This window comes from Pristiophorus japonicus, chromosome 1 (assembly GCF_044704955.1).
Source record: "Pristiophorus japonicus isolate sPriJap1 chromosome 1, sPriJap1.hap1, whole genome shotgun sequence".
NCBI lineage: Eukaryota > Metazoa > Chordata > Chondrichthyes > Pristiophoridae > Pristiophorus > Pristiophorus japonicus.
In genome coordinates, this window is record NC_091977.1 from 462,919,866 (window position 1) to 462,940,065 (window position 20,200).

The window sequence follows — 20,200 nt, forward strand, 5'->3', positions numbered from 1 at the left end:
GTTTTACGTTCCCGGGTTGATCATCTCAGTTCAATTCCAGCCTTGGGTAAGTATTCAGAGTGTTGTGACTGGTGGCTGTGTGGCTGACCTGATGGGAGTGGCAATGGCCATGTAAGGGATTGAAAGTCCATTTCTATTGAACATGTCAGTGATTGAAAGTCCCAATTCACTGATGACCACTGAGTCCTCTGATGACTGGAGGTAGGTTGGTTTGTCGTTGATTGTCTCTTCCTCCAACTGTTCCGGTTCGTGTGTGTGCCGCAGCTTGGTCTGATCCATATGTTTCCTGCATGTTTGCCCATTTTTGAGCCTGACAATAAATATTCTGTTGCCCTCCTTGGCCATGATAGGATCAGCGGTCCACTTGGGACCCTGACCATAATTCAGCACATATACAGGATCATTGACAAAAATATCGCGTGACGCAGCTGTGCGATCGTAATACCCTTGTTGACTTTGTCTTCTATATTCAACATGATTATTCAAGTCAGGGTGTACAAGAGATAGCTTGGTCTTAAGACCTCTCTTCATCATTAGTTCAGCAGGCGAGACCCCGGAAAGCGTGTGTGGTCTTGTCCTGTAACACTTTACCTAACCGCACGCAGCATTCGAAATAAAGTAAATGAGTTGATGGCACAAATCATTACAAATGGGTATGATTTGGTGGCCATTACAGAAACGTGGTTGCAGGGTGGCCAAGACTGGGAATTAAACATACAGGGGTATCTGACAATTCGGAAAGATAGACAAGAAGGGAAAGGAGGTGGGGTAGCTCTGTTAATAAAGGATGATAGGGCAATTGTGAGAGATGATTTTGGCTCTAATGAACAAAATGTTGAATCATTGTGGGTGGAGATGAGAGAAAGTAAGGGGAAAAAAGCCACTGGTGGGCGTAGTTTATAGGCCTCCAAATAATAACTTCATGGTGGGGCGGACAATAATCAAGGGAATAATGGAGTTATGTGAAAAAGGAATGGCAGTAATCATGGGGGATTTTAACCTACATATTGATTGGTCAAATCAAATCGCACGGGGTAGCCTTGAGGAGGAATTCATAGAATGTATACGGGATTGTTTCTTAGAACAGTATTTTACAGAACCTACAAGGGAGCAAGCTATCTTAGATCTGGTCCTGTGTAATGAGACAGGAATAATAAACGATCTCCTAGTAAAAGATCCTCTCGGAATGAGTGATCACAGTATGGTTGAATTTGTAATACAGATTGATGGTGAGGAAGTAGTGTCTCAAACGAGCGTACTATGCTTAAACAAAGGGGACTACAGTGGGATGAGGGCAGAGTTGGCTAAAGTAGACTGGGAACACAGACTAAACGGTGGCACAATTGAGGAACAGTGGAGGACTTTTAAGGAGCTCTTTCATAGTGCTCAACAAAAATATATTCCAGTGAAAAAGAAGGACGGTAAGAGAAGGGATAACCAGCCGTGGATAACCAAGGAAATAAGGGAGAGTATCAAATTAAAAACCAATGCGTATAAGGTGGCCGAAGTTAGAGAGAAACTGGAAGATTGAGAAAATTTTAAACAACAGCAAAGAATGACTAAGAAAGCAATAAAGAAAGGAAAGATAGATTACGAAAGTAAACTTGCGCAAAACATAAAAACAAATAGTAAAAGCTTTTACCGATATATAAAGCGGAAAAGAGTGACTAAAGTAAATGTTGGTCCCTTAGAAGATGAGAAGGGGGATTTAATAATGGGAAATGTGGAAATGGCTGAGACCTTAAACAATTATTTTGCTTCAGTCTTCACAGTGGAAGACACAAAAACCATGCCAAAAATTGCTGGTCACGGGCATGTGGGAAAGGAGGACCTTGAGATAATCACTATCACTCGGCGGGTAGTGCTGGACAGGCTAATGGGACTCAAGGTAGACAAGTCCCCTGGTACTGATGAAATGCATCCCAGGGTATTAAGAGATGGCGGAAGTTATAGCAGATAACTTATAATCTACCAAAATTCTCTGGACTCTGGGGAGGTACCATCGGATTGGAAAGCAGCTAATGTAACACCTCCGTTTAAAAAAGGGGGCGGACAAAAGGCAGGTAACTATAGGCCGGTTACTTTAACATCTGTAGTGGGGAAAATGCTTGAAGCTATCATTAAGGAAGAAATAGCGGGACATCTAGATAGGAATAGTGCAATCAAGCAGACGCACCATGGATTCATGAAGGGGAAATCATGTGTAACTAATTTACTGGAATTCTTTGAGGATATAACAAGCATGGTGGATAGAGGTGTACCGATGGATGTAGTGTATTTAGATTTTCAAAAGGCATTCGAAAAGGTGCCACACAAAAGGTTACTGCAGAAGATAAAGGTACGCAGAGTCAGAGGAAATGTATTAGCATGGATCGAGAATTGGCTGGCTGAATTAACAGAAAGAAGAGAGTCGGGATAAATGGGTCCTTTTCGGGTTGGAAATCAGTGGTTGGTGGTGTGCCACAGGGATCGTTGCTGGGACCACAACTGTTTACAATAGACATCGATGACCTGGAAGAGGGGACAGAGTGTAGTGTAACAAAATTTGCAGATGACACTAAGATTAGTGGGAAAGCGGGTTGTGTAGAGGACACAGAGAGGCTGCAAAGAGATTTAGATAGGTTAAGCGAATGGGCTAATGTTTGGCAGATGGAATACAATGTCAGAAAATGTGAGGTCATCCACCTTGGGGAAAAAAAAACAGTAAAAGGAAATATTATTTAAATGGGGAGAAATTACAACATGCTGCGGTGCAGAGGGACCTGGGGGTCCTTTTGCATGAATTCCAAAAAGTTAGTTTGCAGGTGCAGCAGGTAATCAGGAAGGCGAATGGAATGTTGGCCTTCATTGCAAGAGGGATGGAGTACAAAAGCAGGGAGGTCCTGCTGCAACTGTACAGGATATTGGTGAGGCCGCACCTGGAGTACTGCGTGCAGTTTTGGTCACCTTACTTAAGGAAGGATATACGAGCCTTGGAGGGGGTACAGAGACGATTTACTAGGCTGATTCCGGAGATGAGGGGGTTACCTTATTAGATTGAGTAGATTGGCTCTTTACTCGTTGGAGTTCAGAAGGATGGGGGGTGATCTTATAGAAACATTTAAAATAATGAAAGGGATAAACAAGATAGAGGCAGAGAGGTTGTTTCCACTGGTCGGGGAGACTAGAACTAGGGGACACAGCCTCAAAATACAGGGGAGCCAATTTAAAACCGAGTTGAGAAGGAATTTCTTCTCCCAGAGGGTTGTGAATCTGTGGAATTCTCTGCCCAGGGAAGCAGTTGAGGCTAGCTCATTGAATGTATTCAAATCACAGATAGATAGATTTGTAACCAATAAGGGAATTAAGGGTTATGGGGAGTGGGTGGGTAAGTGGAGCTGAGTACACGGCCAGATCAGCCATGATCTTGTTGAGTGGCGGAGCAGGCTCGATGGGCTAGATGGCCTACTCCTATTCCTAATTCTTATGTTCTAAGCAGTATGCGTGACAGGCAGGTCTGCAGTGACCCTTGGGTTACTCGCTTCATACTCTGCTTTATGATTTGGACAGCACGTTCTGCTTGCGCATTGGATGCAGGTTTGAATGGTGCTGACCTTACATGTTTGATACCATTGAGTTTCATGAATTCTTGAAACTCCTAACTGGTGAAGCACGATCCGTTGTCGCAAACAACAATGTCAGGCATACCATGTGTCGCGAACATGACATTGAGATTCTCAATGGGAGCTGTGGATGTGCTGGATGAAATGATTATACACTCTATCCACTTCGAATATGCATCCACCACAACTAAAAACATCTTCCCCAGGAATGGACCTGCAAAGTCTATGTGAATCCTGGACCATGGTTTGGACGGCTACGACCACAGACTCAGCAGCGATTCCACTGGTGCTTTGCTGAGCTGCATGCAAGTGTTGTACTGATGCACTGATGACGCCAGCTCAGAGTCAATTCCCGGTCACCATACATGAGACCTGGCGATGGCTTTCATCATTACAATGTACGATGTAGCTCACGGACAAATTTCTTTCTCCCTTTCTTTGGCATAACAACACGATTGACCCATAGTATACAATCCGACTGAATAGACGAATGTAAGGTTTGGTCTCCTCACACATTTGCTTGGGTATGGCAGACCAATCATCATTGAGGATGCAACTCTTCACCACTGATAAAATCGGGTCCTGGTTAGTCCAGGTCTTAACTTGTTGAGCCGTGACACTCTCAGAAGCATCCATAACTAACAATAGGTTCGCCGATTTATGGCGTTTCTATTATGTGTGGAGAAAGAGTCAGACTGAAGACTGTGAGCTCAAAGTAAAGTGTGACCTTTGTCTTTTATTGCAGGTCTCGAGAGTGCCTCTCCAACCTGTGAGGCTTCCTTAAATACCTGTGCTCCCAAGGGATCATGGGATCCCTTGGGACTCCAGGGAATGAGCCCTCTGGTGGCTGTACAGAGTAACTACAAGTTTACATATATAACAGTGTAATAGTGTAACTATTTACAATGTGAGTCAATCTGCGGCCCTTCTTACCCTGGTTGATCGTCTCGGTGTGAAAGCTGGTGTTGTTGAATCATTTATTGGGACTTCGCTGGGCTGCTATGCAGCTGGCCTTGCTGGGCTGCCTGGTGTGTTGGTGCCTGCTGGGCTGCTGTGGATGATGGGTTCTGCTTCGTGGTCAACTGTGGTGCTGGTTGCCACTGCTGTGTATGTTGGAGGATCAAAAAAGGTAGGGTCCAAGGTGGGTTGCTCAGGATAGTCCGTGAATCTGAGTTTGATTTGGTCCAAGTGTTTCTGGTGAATGAGTCCATTTGAAAGTTTGACCTGAAACACCTTGCTCTCCTCTTTGGCCACGACAGTGCCGAGAAGCCACTTGGGACCTTGTCCATAATTCAATACAAATACAGGATCATTGATTTCAGTCTCGTGTGACACATTTGCGCTACATTGGTATGTACTTTGTTGAAGCCGCCCACTCTCTACCTATTCATGTAGATCAGGGTGAACTAACGAGAGCCTTGTCTTAAGTGCTCTTATCATGAGCAGTTCAGCAGGTGGGATCCCAGTGAGCAAGTGGGGTCTCGTGCGGTAGCTAAGCAGGACTCGGGATAGGCGAGTCTGCAGTGAGCCTTCAGTTACCCTCTTCAAGCCTTGCTTGATAGTTTGCACTGCTCTCTCTGCCTGACCATTGGACGCTGGTTTAAACAGGACAGATGTGACATCGTTGATCCCGTTACGGGTAATGAATTCTTTGAACTCAGCACTTGTAAAACATGGCCCGTTGTCGCTCCCCAGGACATCGGGCAGGCCGTGTGTGGCAAACATGGCCCGCAGGCTTTCAGTAGTGGCAGCGGACTTGCTAGCTGACATTATCTCGCATTCAATCCACTTGGAATACGCATCTACAACCACAAAGAGCATTTTACCCAAGAATGGGCCTGCATCGTCGACGTGTACCCTAAACCATAGTTTGGAGGGCCAAGATCATAAACTCAGCGGCGCCTTCCTGGGTACATTGCTTAACTGCGATCATGTATTACATCTGTGAACGCAGGACTCTAAGTCCGCATCGATACCAGGCCACCACAGGTGGGATCTGACGATTGCTTTCATCATTATGATGCCAGGGTGGATACTGTGAAGGTCATTGATGAAGGTGTCTCTGCCCTTCTTGGGAATCACTACACGATTGCCCCACAGAAGGCAGTCTGCCTGTATAGACATTTCATCTTTGCGCCGCTGGAATGGCTTTATCTCTTCTTGCATTTCCACTGGGACACTGGACCAGCTCCCGTGAAGCACACAGCTTTTGACTAGGGATAATAAGGGGTCCTAGCTCATCCAGGTTTTGATTTGCCAGGCAGTGACGGGTGATTGCTCACTCTCAAATGCTTCCATAACCATGGCTAAATCTGCGGGCTGTGCCATTTCCACCCCCGTGATGGGCAATGGCAGCCTACTAAGAGCATCGGCACAGTTTCTGTGCCTGGCCTGTGGCGGATGGCGTAGTTGTATGTGCATAACGTGAGCGCCCATCTCTGGATGCGGGCCGATGCGTTTGTATTTATCCCTTCGAATTTTAGTCCAAACAGGTATTGATGCATTTTTTTCCCCCCCATAGACACACGCTAACGCTTCTTTCTCAATCATGCTGTAGGCTCTCTCAGCCTCAGACAGACTCCTGGATGCATTAGCAACCGGTTGTAGTTTCACGAAATCATTAGCTTGTTGCAATACACACCCGACATATGACAACACATCACATGCTAGTACCAAACGTTTACATGGATCATACAACTCAAGCAATTTGTTTGAGCATAACAATTTTCTCACTTTTACAAAGGCATTTTCTTGGCTTTTATCCCAAACCCATTCGTCCCCTTTTCATAGTAAGAAGTGCAGTGGTTCTAACAGTGTGCTGAGACCTGGTAAGAAGTTACCAAAGTAGTTCAGGAGTCCCAGAAATGACCGCAGCTCCGTCATATTCTGTGGCCTCGGTACGTTCTTGATTGCCTCCGTCTTCGTGTTGGTGGGCCTGATGCCGTCCACCGCAATCCTCCTTCCCAAGAACTCCACTTCAGGCACCAGGAAAACGCACTTCGAGCATTTTAACCTGAGCCCCACGCGGTTGAGTTGACAAAGAACCTCCTCCAGGTTCTGCAGATGCTCGGCTGTGTTCCGACCTGTGACCAAGATGTCGTCCTGGAAGACCACGGTATGTGGGATCAACTTCAGTAAGCTTTCCATGTTTCTCTGGAATATCGCCGCTGCTGATCGAATTCCAAACGGGCATCAGTTATAAATAAAAAGACCTTTGTGCGTGTTGGTGCAGATGAGAGCCTTTGATGATTCCTCCAGTTCCTGCATCATGTCGGCTGAAGTCAGATCCAGCTTCGTGAACGTCTTCCCTCCCGCCAATGTTGCAAAGAGGTTGACGGCCTTTGGTAGTGGGTATTGGTCCTGCAGAGGGAAACGATTGATAGTTAGTTTGTAATCACCACAGATTCTGACGGTGCCGTCTACCTTGAGGACAGGAACACTTGTTGAACTCGATTAGTGAAATGATGCCCTCCCGTTGCAGCCGGTCTAGCTCGATCTCTACCCTTTCTCTCATCATGTACGGTACTGCTCTCGCCTTGTGATGGATGGGTTGCGCTCCCGGAATTAGATGGATCTTCACTTTTGCTCCTTGGAATTTTCCAATGCCTGGTTTGAACAGCGAAGGGAACTTGTTTAAGACCTGGGCACACGAAGTGTCGTCAGCGGGTGATAGCGCTCGGACGTCGTCCCAGTTCCAACGTATCTTTCCCAGCCAGCTCCTGCCGAGCAGCGTGTGACCATCGCCCGGTAGCACCTAGAGTGGTAGCTTGTGCACCGCTCCATCGTAGGAGACCTTGATGGTAGCACTACCAATTACGGGAATCAGTTCTTTTGTGTAAGTTCTTAGTTTCATACGAATTGGAGTTAAGACTGGCCTTGAGGCCTTGTTGCACCACAGACTTTCGAAAGTCTTTTTGCCCATGATGGACTGACTCTCGCCCGTGTCCAGTTGCATTGACACCGGGAGTCCATTTAGTTCAACATTCAGCATTATCGGGGGACAATGCGTGGTGAATGTGTGCACCCCATGCACCTCTGCCTCCTCGGTCTGAGGCTCTGGTTCGTCATGATCCTCCGTGGATCTGTCCTCCTCTGCAACATGGTAGTTTGCAGGTTTAACAGGATTAGCAGCTCGTCTGCACATATATTGTGCAGCAACAAACCTGAGGACTGGGAGAAATTTAGAATTCAACAGAGGAGGACTAAGGGTTTAATTAAGAGGGGGAAAATAGAGTACGAGAGGAAGCTTGCAGGGAATATAAAAACTGACTGCAAAAGCTTCTATAAATATGTGAAGAGAAAAAGATTAGTAAAGACAAACGTAGGTCCCTTGAGATCGGATTCAGGTGAAATTATAACGGGGAACAAAGAAATGGCAGACCAATTGAACCAATACTTCGGTTTTGTCTTCATGAAGGAAGATACAAATAACCTTCCGAAGGTATTAGGGGACAGTGGATCCAGTGAGAAGGAGGAACTGAAGGATATCCTTATTAGATGGGAAATTGTGTTCGGAAAATTGATGGGATTGAAGGCCGATAAATCCCCGGGGCCTGATAGTCTGCATCACAGAATGCTCAAAGAAGCGGCCCAAGAAATAATGGATGCATTGGTGATCGTTTTCCAACAATCTATCAACTCTGGATCAGTTCCTATGGACTGGAGGGTGGCAAATGTAACACTACTTTTTAAAAAAGGAGGGAGAGAGAAAATGGGTAATCATAGACCGGTTAGCTTGACATCAGTATTGCGGAAAATGTTGGAATCGATCATGAAGGACAAAATAGTAGCGCATTTTGAAAGCAGTGACAGGATCGGACCAAGTCAGCATGGATTTATGAAAGGGAAATCATGCTTGACAAATCTTCTGTAATTTTTTGAGGATGTAACTAGCAGAGTGGACAAGGGAGAACCAGTGGATGTGGTGTATTTGGACTTTCAGAAGGCTTTTGACAAGGTCCCGCACAAGAGATTGTTGTGCAAAATCAAAGCATATGCTATTGGGGGTAATATACTGACGTGGATAGCGAACTGGTTGGCAGACAGGAAGCAGAGAGTCGGGATAAACTGGTCTTTTTCAGAATGGCAGGCAGTGACTAGTAGAATGCCGTAGGGCTTGGTGCTGGGACCCCAGCTCTTTACAATATACATCAATGATTTGGATGAAGGAATTGAGTGTAATATCTCCAAGTTTGTAGATGACACTTAGCTGGGTGCCGGTGTGAGCTGTGAGGAGGACACTAAGAGGCTGCAGGGTGACATGGACAGGTTAGGTGAGTGGGCAAATGCATGGTAGATGCAGTATAATGTGGATAAATGTGAGGTTATCCATTTTGGGGGAAAAAACACGAAGGCAGAATATTATCTGAATGGCGGCAGACTAGGAAAAGGGGAGGTGCAACGAGACCTGGGTGTCATGGTACATCAGTCATTGAAGGTTGGCATGCAGGTACAGCAGGTGGTAAAGAAGGCAAGTGGTATGTTGGCCTTCATAGCTAGGGGATTTGAGTACAGGAGCAGGGAGGTCTTGCTGCAGTTGTACAGGGCCTTAGTGAGGCCTCACCTGGAATATTGTGTTAGTTTTGGTCTCCTAGTCTGAGGAAGGACGTTCTTGCTATTGAGGGAGTGCAGCGAAGGTTCACCAGACTGATTCCAGGGATGGCAGGACTGACATATGAGGAGAGACTGGATCAACTGGGCCTTTATTCCCTGGAGTTTAGAAGGATGAGAGGGGATATCATAGAAACATATAAGATTCTGACGGGACTGGACAGGTTAGATGCGGGAAGAATGTTCCCGAAGTTGGGGAAGTCCAGAACCAGGGGACATAGTCTTAGGATAAGGGGTAGGCCATTTAGGACTGAGATGAGGAGAAACTTCTTCACTCAGAGAGAGTTGTTAACTTGTGGAATTCCCTGCCGCAGAGAGTTGTTGTTGCCAGTTCACTGGATATATTCAAGAGGGAGTTAGATATGGCTCCTACGGTTAGGGGAATCAAGGGGTATGGAGAGAAAGCAGGAAAGGGTTACTGAAGGAATGATCAGCCATGATCTTATTGAATGGCGGTGCAGGCTCGAAGGGCCAAATGGCCTACTCCTACACCTATTTTTCTATGTTCTGCATTTCTATGGAGGTGCCCCATTGTTCCATGGCCCATGATGGTGGACTCTGAGACATCTGTGGACGTGCAGCTGCAGGCATGCGTGACCTGCCCTGTACGTTGTGATTCGAAAACATCATCACTTTGTTCACAGTACTTCTAGCAGCACTTGTGTGTTGAGAGATTTGCTTAGTATTGTCACTGGTGGCAATGAACGCCTCGGCCAACGCTATGGCCTTACTCAAGGTTGGGGTCTCTACAGTCAAAAGCTTGCGAAGTATGGTTTCATGGCCAATGCCAAGTACGAAAAAGTCTCTGAGCATGTGCTCCAAATGCCCTTCAAATTCGCAATGTCCTGCAAGGCTTCTAAGCTCGGCGACATTACTTGCCACTTCCTGGCCTTCTGACCTTTTGTCGGTGTAGAACCAATACCTCGCCATCAGAACGCTTTCCTTTGGGTTCACATGTTCTCGGACCAGTGTGCACAAATTATCGTACGATTTCTCCGTGGGTTTCGCTGGAGTGAGCAGATTCTTCATGAGGCCATACGTTGGTGTCCCACAGACGGTGAGGAGGATTGCCCTTCGTTTGGCAGCGTTCTCTTCACTATCTAGCTTGTTGGCCACGAAGTATTGGTTGAGTCGCTCCACAAAAGTTTCCCAATCATCTCCCTCGAGAATTCCTCCAGGATGCCCACTGTTCTCTGCCTCTTTGGATTCGCTTATCTGTATCTCGTCACCAGTTGTTGTGTATAGAGAAAGAGTCAGACTGAACACTGTGAGCTCAACGTAAAGTATGACCGTAGTCTTTTATTGCAGGTCTCCAAAGTGCCTCTCCAACCTTTGAGGCTTCCTTAAATACCTGTGCTTCCAAGGGATTATGTGATCCCTTGGGACTCCAGGGGATGAGCCCTTTGGTGACTGTACAGAGTAAATACAAGTTTACATATATAACAATTTTCACCTCCGGTGTGGGTAAAGGCAGACGGCTCAAAGCATTGGCACAATTCTCGGTGCCAGGTCTATGGCGAATGACATCATCTTAAGCGGATAATGTCAGCGTCCACCTCTGGATGCGCGATGAAGCATTGGTATTGATACCTTTGTTTTCAGAGAACAATGAAATGAGCAGCTTGTGATCTGTCTCCAGTTCAAATCGAAGATCAAACAGGTTCTGATGCATCTTTTTAACCCCATACACACAGACTAGTGCTTCTTGCTCTACCAGCCTGTAGGCTCTTTCCGCTTTAGACAGACATTTTGAAGCATACACGACTGGTTGAAGTTTACCCGACATTAGCTTTTTGGAGTACGCAACCAATTGCATATGACGAAGCATCACCGGCCAATACTAAACATTTACATGGGTCATAATGTACCATCAGCTTGTTAGAGTAAAGCAGATTAGTGGCTTTCTCAAAAGCTCTGTCTTGAGACGCACCCCACACCCAGTTGTCACCTTTTCTTAGCAGCATGTGCAGTGGTTCTAATAAGGTGCTCAATTTAGGTAGGAAGTTACCGAAGTAGTTGAGTAGACCCAGGAACGAATGCCGCTCCCTCACATTCTGCGGCTTGGGTGCATTCTTAATGGTCTTGGTTTTCGCGTCTGTGGGCCTGATGCCGTCAGCAGCAATTTTCCTCCCCAGTAATTCGACTTCTGGTGGCATGAAGATGCATTTCGAGCATTTCAGTCTGAGTCCCACTTTGTCCAGATGATGTAGAACCTCTTCCAGGTTGTTCAGATGTTCCTTGGAGTCATGACCTGTGATCAGGATGTCATCTTGGAACACGACGGTTCTGGGAACGGACTTCAGTAGACTCTCTATGTTCCTCTGAAATATTGCTGCAGCTGAGCGAATTCCAAAAGAGCACCTGTGATAAATAAACAGTCCTTTATGCGTGTTAATGCACGTAAGTCTCTTCGACGTATTGACCAGCTCCTGTGTCATGTCGGCCGACGTCAAGTCCAGTTTGGTGAAGGACTTCCCCCCGGCTAGCATTGCAAACAAGTCATCAGCCTTTGGTAACGGGTACTGATCCTGTTTTGAAATCCTGTTGATCGTAGCCTTGTAGTCTCCATAGATTCTGACAGTGCCATCACTTTTCAGCACAGGAACAATGGGGCTGGCCCTTTCATTAAATTCAACCGGTCATATGATCCCTTCACACTGGTGTATGTCCAGTTCGATTTCGACCTTCTCCCTCATCATATACGGAACTACCCAAGCTTTATGATGGACAGGTCTTGCATCCGAGTCCATATGGATCTGCACCTTGGCTCCCATGAAGTTGCCGATGCCTGGTTCAAACAGTGAGGGGAACTTGCTCAGTACTTGGGCACATGTATTTTTCTCCGACGACAACGCCTTAATGTCGTTCCGATCGCATCTGATTTTTTTCAAGCCAATTCCTGTCGAACAGTGTTGGGCCATTGTCTGGGACAATCCATAGCGGTAACTCGTGAACGACACTTTATTTGTGGCGCTGCCAATCACCGTTATGAGTTCTTTGGTGTACGTGCACAACTTGGCATTGACTGGATTCAGCCTGGGCTTCACAGCCTTAGTATCCCACAGCTTGTCAAATGCCCTCTGGCTCATTATCGATCGACTTGCCCCCGTGTCCAGTTCCATCGATACCGGCACCCCATTAAATTTCACGTTGATCATTATCGGTTGCTCTTAGTTAGGAACAAGTACAGTCCATACACTTCCTCCTCTGGTATCTCGGATTGTGTATCCGGATCCATGCTAGTCTGACCATCATCCTCCATGCGGTGTATCGCAGCACGTTTGCTCATCTGCGGATACTTGCACTGGAGATGCCCCACTCTCAGACAGCCTTTGCAACTATATTGCTTAAATCGGCACTGCTGGTGCCAGTGATTTCCCCCACAACATCAACATGGAGAAATCGGATGCATTCCTGCTGGCAGACTTTGGGCAGCACAGGTTTCGCGTACACAGTCGGGTAGGCCCTGCCATGTGCTGCTCTGCCGAACGCTGAATCAATCATATTTACAGTACTTGCCGAGTTTTGATTTTTCATTGATATCTGCTTTCGACTTCTATCCGTCTTCATGCATGACTGAGCAATCGTGATGGTTCTGTTCAAGTCCAACGCCTCCACCGCCAGTAGTTTACGCAGGATCACCTTGTGGTTGATGCCAATTACAAAGAAGTCCCGCAGCATGTCTGCCAATACAGCCCCTTTAGACGTCTCAGGTCGCCAACTAATTCTGCCGCATTCCGGCCCATTGAGCGAACGTGCGTGTAAAATCTGTATCTCGAGATGATGATACCTTCATCTGGCTTAAAGTGGTCCTGTACCAGTGTACACAATTCTTCATACATCCTCTCTGTTGGACTCACAGGCAGGAGTAGATTCTTTGTCAGACCCTCAATTTTTGGACCACAAACATTGAGGAACACCGCCCGGTGCCAATCTACGTCGCCGACCTCCATTTTGTTGGCCTCGAAGAACTGGCTCACAAAGTCTGCCCAATCTTCTCCTTCCACAAATCGCTCCAACAATCCAATTGCATTCATTTTTGCATGCAAAGGTTCTTGTTGCCTCATCGCCAAATGTTGTGTATGAAATAACTGTTAGACTGAGTAGTGTTTAACTCCAAGTGGTATGACTTTGGCTCTACTTTATTAAGGCCCAAAGTGACTAATATACAAAACGGCTGGCCTTTTATACTTGGGCTGCATACACGTGCGTGCAGCCCAATGGCCTTCAACAGTGATGCCATCTAGTGGCTAGTGATCCCAAAATTTCATACAGGACACTCCAACCTCTCTCTCTCGCTTTCTCTTCTCAACCCTCTCTCCGTCCTCTCTCTCCCTCTGACCCCTCCCTCACCAACCCTCCCTCATCGACCCCTCCCTCATCGACCCCTCCCTCTCCGACCCCTCCCTCTCTGACCCCTCCCTCTCCGACCTCTCTCTCACCGACCTCTCTCTCACCGACCTCTCTCTCACCGACCCCTCCCTCTCCAGCCCGTCCCTCTCGACCCCTCGCTCACCAACGTCTCCCTCTCCAACCTCTCCCTCTCCAACCGACATCACTCTCCCTCTCCGACCGACCTCTCTCTCTCTCCGACCTCGCTCGCTCCCTCTCTGACCTCGCTCTCTCTGTCTCTCCAACCTCCCTCTCTCTCTCTTTCCCTATTTCAGACCCCCCTCTCTCTCTCCCCTCTCACCGATCGATCATCTGTTCAGTGTGAGCCACGGTACAGCCGCAACTATGGGATACTGCCCATGCGCGGCCAGACCTCGCTGACATTGTGCATGCGCGCAAAGGGGCGGGGCTGACTGCGCATTTGCAGAAGGACATGCAGAAGTTGTTGCAGATCATTACTCTGTAAATAAATAGGAGGTATACTTGGAGTTTGAGCCCCGTTTTTCCTGGTTGCACAGTTTTAAAATTCTTTTGATGGAGGTGTATTTGGGGAAAGGTGTGGTCAGACACACAGAGGTATTTAGAAAGGTGGTTTCACAAAAATAATGTTGTGACATCATGATGTGCATTGATTGCTGGGTCAAATCTAGCTGTTGCACTGAAACTAGTGCTGTTTTGCCATCAGTTGCCATGATGGTGGTTTTGCTCTCTTGGAAGTAGGGGAGTCAAATCCAACTACCCTGTCATTAGGGCTACTGTGTTGAAGTTATCCACATACAGGGATTAATTTAGTACCAACAATTCTAATATAACAATGCTGTTAGTTTCTCCCTGCCTTAGCAATGAACTCTTTCTAGCTTCTCCCCCGTGTGCTCTCTGAGCTCATCTCATCCATGAGACCCATCTCGTCCTTTGTCCCCATCCCCACTTACCTTCCTGGCACAACTGTTATCTGACCTTGTAAATGGTTCTTTCTTCTCAAGTACTTCCCCCTTACTTTTAAAACCAATATCATCTCAAACAAAAATCCACCCCCCCCTCCCAATGCCCTTGCAACCAACTGACCTATCTCCAACTCCCTTTCCTCTCCAATGTCCTTGAATGTATTATTGCCTCCTGTGGTGTATGCAATAACTCAAGAGACAATACTGTAAAGTCCGAACAGGTACAAACCTGGCTCTACTTTATATGGGCCCAAAATGATTACATTACAAGATGGCTGGCCTTTTATACCTGGGCTGCACACTCGTGCGTACAGCCCAATGACCTCCGACAGTGGTGCCACCTAGTGGCTAGTAAACCCAAGCATACATACATGACAATATCCCCCTTTAAGATGCTAGTAATGTTCTTTTTACAAATTGAGATGGTCCGGGGCTTTCCGCTCCCGAGATGAATGTCTCAGTTCAACTCCAGCCTTGGGCGAGCGTTCTGAGTCGGTTATGACTGGGGGCTGGGTAGCCGATCTGATGGAAGTGGCAATGACCATGTCAGGGATTGAAAGTCCAGATTCATTGATGACAGCGAAGTCCTCTGATGACTGAGAGTAGATTGGTTGGTCACTGATTGTGTCTTCCTCAGACTGTTCCGGTTCATCTGTGTGCCCCAGCTTTATCTGATCGACATATTTCCTACATGTCTGCCCATTCTTGAGCTTAACGATAAATACTCTGTTACTCTCCTTGGCCGTAACAGTACTGGCGATCCATTTGGGACCTTGACCATAATTCAGTACATACACAGGATCATTGATAGAAATGTCGCTTGACACAGTAGCACGATCATGATACCACTGCTGACTTTGACATCTGTATTTGACACGATTATTCAAGTCATGGTGGACAAGAGAGACCCTGGTCTTGAAACCTCTCCATCAATAGTTCAGCAGGGGAGACCCCGGTAAGTGTATGGGGTCTTGTTCTCTAACTAAGCAATATGCGTGACAAGCGAGTTTGCAGTGAACCTTGAGTTACACGTTTCATACTTTGCTTGATGGTTTGGACTGCACGCTCTGTTTGACAATTGGATGTGGGTTTGAATGGTGCTGACCTCACATGTTTGATACCATTGAATTTCAAGAACTCTTGAAACTCCATTCTGGTGAAGCAAGATCCGTTGTTGCTTACAACGAATTCAGGCAGACCATGCATAGCAAACATGACACGAAGGCTCTCATTGGTAACTGTGGATGTGCTGGATGACATGATTGCACACTCTGTCCACTTGGAATAAGCATCCACCACAACTAAGAACATCTTTCTCAGAAAGGGACCTGCAAAGTCGATGTGGATCCTGGACCGTGGATTAGATGGCCATGACCACAGACTCAGCACCGATTCCGCTGGTGCTTTACTAAGCTGCATGCAAGTGATGCACTGATGCACACATGATTCCAGATCAGAGTCAATTCCAGGCCACCATACATGAGACCTGGCAATGGCTTTCATCATGACAATGCTGGGATGCGTGCTATGTAGATCATGCACAAATTTCTCTCTGCCGTTCTTGGACTTAACAACACGATTACCCCACAGTATACAATCTAATTGAATGGATAGTTCATCTTTGCGATGGATGTAAGGTTTGATCTCCTCACACATTTGCTTGGGTATGGCAGACCAATCACCACTAAAGATACAACATTTCACAACTGATAATATCGGGTCCTAGCTGATCCAAGTCTTAACTTGTTGGGCCATGACAGGGATCCCTTCACTTTCAAAAGCATCCATGACTAACAGTAGGTCTGCCGGTTTTGCCGTTTCCACCTCTGGTGTGGGCAACGGCAGACGGCTCAATGCATCGTCACAATTGTCAGTGCCAGGTCTATGGCGAATGACATAATCATAGGTAGATAATATCAGCGCCCACCTCTGGATGCGGGATGATGCATTGGTATTAGAAACATAGAAACATAGAAAATAGATGTAGGAGTAGGCCATTCGGCCCTTCGAGCCTGCACCGCCATTCAATAAGATCATGGCTGATCATTCACCTCAGTACCCTTTTCCTGCTTTCTTTCCATACCCCTTGATCCCTTTAGCCATAAGGGCCATATCTAACTCCCTCTTGAATATATCCAATGAATTAGGATCAACAACTCTCTGTGGTAGAGAATTCCACAGGTTAACAACCTCTGAGTGAAGGTTTCTCCTCATCTCAGTCCTAAATGGCTTACCCCTTATCCTTAGACTGTGTCCCCTGGTTTGGGACTTCATAGAAACATAGAAAATAGGTGCAGGAGTAGGCCATTCGGCCCTTCTAGCCTGCACCGCCATTCAATGAGTTCATGGCTGAACATGCAACTTCAGTACCCCATTCCTGCTTTCTCACCATACCCCTTGATTCCCCTAGTAGTAAGGACTTCATCTAACTCCTTTTTGAATATATTTAGTGAATTGGCCTCAACAACTTTCTGTGGTAGAGAATTCCACAGGTTCACCACTCTCTGGGTGAAGAAATTCCTCCTCATCTCGGTCCTAAATGGCTTCCCCCTTATCCTTAGACTGTGTCCCCTGGTTCTGGACTTCCCTAACATTGGGAACATTCTTCCTGCATCTAACCTGTCTAACCCCGTCAGAATTTTAAACGTTTCTATGAGGTCCCCTCTCATTCTTCTGAACTCCAGTGAATACAAGCCCAGTTGATCCAGTCTTTCTTGATAGGTCAGTCCTGCCATCCCGGGAATCAGTCTGGTGAACCTTCGCTGCACTCCCTCAATAGCAAGAATGTCCTTCCTCAGGTTAGGAGACCAAAACTGTACACAATACTCCAGGTGTGGCCTCACCAAGGCCCTGTACAATTGTAGCAACACCTCCCTGCCCTTGTACTCAAATCCCCTCGCTATGAAGGCCAACATGCCATTTGCTTTCTTAACCGCCTGCTGTACCTGCATGCCAACCTTCAATGACTGATGTACCATGACACCCAGGTCTCTTTGCACCTGCCCTTTTCCTAATCTGTCACCATTCAGATAATAGTCTGTCTCTCTGTTTTTACCACCAAAGTGGATAACCTCACATTTATCCACATTATACTTCATCTGCCATGCATTTGCCCACTCACCTAACCTATCCAAGTCGCTCTGCAGCCTCATAGAATCCTCCTTGCAGCTCACACTGCCACCCAACTTAGTGTCATCCGCAAATTTGGAGATACTACATTTAATCCCCTCGTCTAAATCATTAATGTACAGTGTAAACAGCTGGGGCCCCAGCACAGAACCTTGCGGTACCCCACTAGTCACTGCCTGCCATTCTGAAAAGTCCCCATTTACTCCTACTCTTTGCTTCCTGTCTGACAACCAGTTCTCAATCCATGTCAGCACACTACCCCCAATCCCATGTGCTTTAACTTTGCACATTAATCTCTTGTGTGGGACCTTGTCGAAAGCCTTCTGAAAGTCCAAATATACCACATCAACTGGTTCTCCCTTGTCCACTCGACTGGAAACATCCTCAAAAAATTCCCCAACATTGGGAACATTCTTCCTGCATCTAACCTGTCATGTATCTCACACTACTGTATATAACTGTATCTTACCATGCTATACATGACTGTAACTAGATGTGACCTGTAGCCACAAGCATACTTTATCACCAGGGGTGCACTTGCAGGAGACACTGCATACCTGTTTCACACAGGTATATAAAGGCATGTGTCAGGCAAGTGTGGCACTCGAGAGCTGTGAAATAAAGGTGCAGATCCAGAGTGACCTTGACTTCAGCATGTGCCTCGTGTAAGCCTGTACGACAGGGTCAGGACTTTACAGTGGCGACGAGTTACGGGATCCTCCACAGAATGGCTATCAACGGCTCAGATGAGAAATACAATGCTGGAGACAATTGGGAGGGCTTTATAGAAAGGCTCCAGCAAAGCTTTGTAACCAAAGACTGGTTGGGCGACAATAAGGCAGACAAGAGAAGAGCCCATCTCTTGACCAACTGTGGCTCGAAAACATACGCCTTAATGAAGGACCTGCTGGCACCCGAGAAACCAGCAAGCAAGTCGTTTGAGGAGTTGAGCATACGGTTGAAAGACCACCTGAAGCCAGCGAGCAGCCTACATATGACCAGACACAGGTTCTACAACTATGGACGCTGTGTGGGTCAGAGCATACCCGACTTTGTGGCGGAACTTCGGAGGCTGGCTAGTTTATGTGAGTTCTCCGATGAACAAAGGAGAGAAGTACTGAGAGACTTTTTTATTGAAGGAATAGGCCATGCAGGCATATTCTGAAAGCTTATAGAGACCAAGAACTTGACCCTAGAGGCAGCAGCACTGGTCGAACAGACATTCTTGACAGGAGAAGAAGAAACGAGGTTGATCTATACTGCGGGTACCACAACCAACGAAACATCGGAACAAGAGGTTCACAGCATGAAACAAGCCGCTACCCCCACACACAGACAAAGGCAGGAGAGCAGGCCTTCAACAGCAGGCAGTGGCGCCAGAAGCCATCAAGGGCCGCATGAACGGCCGTTCACACCTCATCAACCCACAATGCGAGCAATCAACTACAGACTGAGAGAAGCTCAAGAGAGATCAGCCAGACGCAGCTCATCCTTCGGAAACAATGGAAGCGGTCCGTGCTGGAGATGTGGGGGAAGGCACTCAACAAGGGGGTGTCGATTTCAGCATGCTGTTTGCAGAAACTGTAACTATACAGGGCATCTGGCTCGCATGTGCGGAAAAACAGCAGCTCGGCTGGTATACGAATCGGAAGGGTCGGAAAGCGGACCAGAAGACGGTGGGGACAGTGCCCAGGACACCGAGGTACAGCGGGTCAACACGATCAATGTCCACTGTTCTTACAACAAGACGCCTCCAATAATGATGAGGGTCCTACTCAACGGGATACCCGTCAACATGGAACTGGACACGGGAGCTAGTCAATCTCATGAGCGTCCAACAATTTAAACAGCTGTGGCTGCACAAAAGCAACAGACCAAAACTCACAAGGATCGACACCAAACTAAGGACCTATACCAAAGAAATTGTCCCAGTCCTTGGCAGCGCCATGCTCTCAGTCACACACAAAGGGACGGTGAACCGACTTCCCCTGTGGATTGTCCCCAGAGATCTCGCAGACTGTTGGGGATAAGCTGGCTGGCAAAACTAAATTGGAAATGGGATGATGTTTACGCCATGTCGTCAGAGGAACGGACCTCCTGCTCAACAGTTCTAAGTCATTTTGAACATCTCTTTCAGCCAGGTGTGGGCACCTTCAAAGGGACTAAAGTTAAAATCTATATCACACAGGATGCCATCACAAGGCTAGAGCTGTGCCTTATGTGATGAGGGAAAAGATTGAACACGAACTGGACCGGCTTCTGCGGGAAGGCATTATCTCACCCGTGGAATTTAACGACTGGGCAAGTCCCATCGTCCCCGTCATGAAGCCTGATGGATCCGTATGAATCTGTGGGGATTACAAGTCTACCATAAACAGAGTCTCCCTACAGGACCAATACCCGCTGCCCAGAGCGGAGGACCTATTTGCCACATTGGCTGGAGGTAAACTTTTCTCGAAACTAGATCCCACATCTACGTATATGAAGCAAGAACTGACCGAAGAGTCTAAGCTACTCACCACC

The 20,200-nt window shown here is 46.9% G+C and overlaps 1 protein-coding gene across 1 annotated transcript in view; it reads left to right on the plus strand.

Moving 5' to 3' along the window:
• The window catches only part of lrrc69 (leucine rich repeat containing 69), a 208,438-nt gene that overhangs the window by 29,604 nt on the left and 158,634 nt on the right, over positions 1-20,200 (plus strand). The gene's annotated exons all lie outside the window — the stretch shown is intronic.